The sequence below is a fragment of the Hipposideros armiger genome, unplaced genomic scaffold (genome assembly GCF_001890085.2).
Source record: "Hipposideros armiger isolate ML-2016 unplaced genomic scaffold, ASM189008v1 scaffold_1000, whole genome shotgun sequence".
Lineage (NCBI taxonomy): Eukaryota > Metazoa > Chordata > Mammalia > Chiroptera > Hipposideridae > Hipposideros > Hipposideros armiger.
The window spans coordinates 111,109-113,509 of NW_017732350.1; positions in this window are offsets into that span (position 1 = coordinate 111,109).

Genomic DNA, 2,401 nt, shown 5'->3' on the forward strand with positions numbered 1-2,401 from the left:
CTTCCTCTGCTTCCTTCAAGCTGTCTGCATCTCTAGCAGCAGGTGGGGTCACACCCTCGTGACCTCAGGACCAAGGCCATCTTGCCCTTGCTTTTATATTCCATTGGCTCTTCTCGTGGGTAACAGGGCAGGGTGGGGTGTGGGAGACAATTATAGGCTCCTCTACCTGCCCAATTCTTACCTGGTGGTATGTTCTTTCTTTAGTTACCATTAAAATTGTGCAAAGTTTATTCCCTGTCACCCAAAAAGTTTCTTGTCAACAGGGTCACCTGCTGACTCTGTTTTCTACATGGCCTCTGCACTGCCTTACCCAGAGGAAGCGCTCAGAAATGTGGAACAAGAAGGGAATGCACCCTCATGGCATTTATCTCTCTCGGTTTGGATTTGCCCTTCTCTTCCTTGTTTAAGCCCATTGCTTATGTTTTCATTGAAGTCAATTAATCATTAACTGGTTTAGTCTGTGCCCCACTGACATTTTAAAAAATATACAAACCTGTTCTTGCCCCAAATCCAGCCCCTGAAGGACATTCAAAGAGGCTGAGTTTTTTATGTTCTAGAACTCCTGAACACAAAAGAGAAACCAGAATAAAAGAATTTGGACTTAGTATCTGGCAAAGTAGAGTGTTTCTAGGCATCGCAACCGATCTGGGAAATGAGTGAAATGGTAGAAGTCTCTGTTTATGCTTCACTCTCACTAAGGTATCTGAGGACATGACAGCAGTGTGTGGTATTGTCATGCTTCCCTAGGCAGACACAGGCCCTGTGGGAAATCTGTCCATTTTATAGGCACATACAGCAGTTCTGTCCTGTTTTTTCACACCTTCATATCCATGCTGTTGGTGCTAATTTTCACTTCATTTAAAAAATAATTATGAGATAAGCAAAGATCCAACACATAGATCTAACTGATGAAAATATAACCAAGCACAGAAGCTTGTGCTTCTTTGGGCAGTAGCTGCATCATCAATAAGTGATGACATCTTGTCATGTTATTGACTCAAAAATTTCTGTGCATGTGGGTCTCAATCTATCTGTTCATTAGATCCCAAACACCAACTGAAAACATAGAACCAAACAACAACGTAAACCATAGAGGCACCAATCCATAAGATAAAAATAAAATTACATTTATGACTATCAGGACAGTTTAGGAAAGGGGAGAATGGAGAAGGCTTAGAGGAAGTAAAAGTTCTGAGAGATGCTCAGAGAAGCTAAAGAGAGTTTGCATACAAGAAGAAACACCTGTGTGTTTGGTAATAAATGCGGAATGTTAATGGCTAAATTACTCTGACTGCAAAATTGTATTTAGCAACACAACAAAGTGGGCTAAACCTAAAATGTATGCATTCCAACAAAAAATGTAAATGTTTTGAAGTCAAAATAAACTTCACCCTGTTTCAATCACTCTTCACCTTTTGAGATTTTATTTTCCTTAACAAAATAAAAGCATTTGGTCAAAGCCTATAATTTAATAGAAATACCACACATGCTATGAGGTTACTCTGTGTGGGTGTGGAGAACGAAGCATCTTTATGTCCATTCCGATGCGAGGAGGTGCAGAAGCAACATGATTCCTGTCCTCTGTCCTAGATGTATGATTGCATTGTAATTAGAAGATAATTTTTTGTATTCCCAGAAGGAATATCAACTCTGTAGGAAACAAATTGAATGGTAAATGATAAAGTTATAATTGAATTGGTAGCTGGTGACTTCCCACTGCAAGCACTGGACACAATGCTTAGGTTTCTTTCAATATTTGCTCCAGAGTCCTTATGGGGCCCAGAGGATATTATGTGGTATACAAGGCAGCCATTATTCTGAAGAGCAACTCATTTCAGCATTTTAGAACTTTTTCAAATTATGAAGCTTGTTGTTCGTAATTGGATTTTTCCTGTAGGTAGCAATTCGATGTTTCCCAGGGAAAGGCTCATCTCCAGTGCTAACCTGATTAAAGAAGTAAGTTATGGATTCCTAGGTTCAAATCCCAGGACAAAATGAAAAGTCATCCATTTTTAAAGCCAGTGGGTAGAAGGCCTTTCAGCCACCCTTCTGAGTATAACATGTAGAATCTGAGTATATCAGCCTACATTAGGGCAACCAAGACTAAAACTTCCCAGAACTGTAGAAATAAACCACAGGCCTCTTCTTTCAAAGCTAGTAATTGTATATTCCACAGTATGGCAGTGAAACACATTTTTGGATTTATACTATTTTCCACATATTAGAAATATTAAGTCATACCCAAATAAGATTTTCCTTTTTTCATTATTATTACCATACTACGGCCTTTTTTCAGACAGAGGGTTTTAAGTTGTTAATTGATGTGGATTGTATTTTTCAAGGTAGATACTTGAACTGTTTGTGCATAATTCTTTCAATTCTATATCACAGTTAGCTGTAC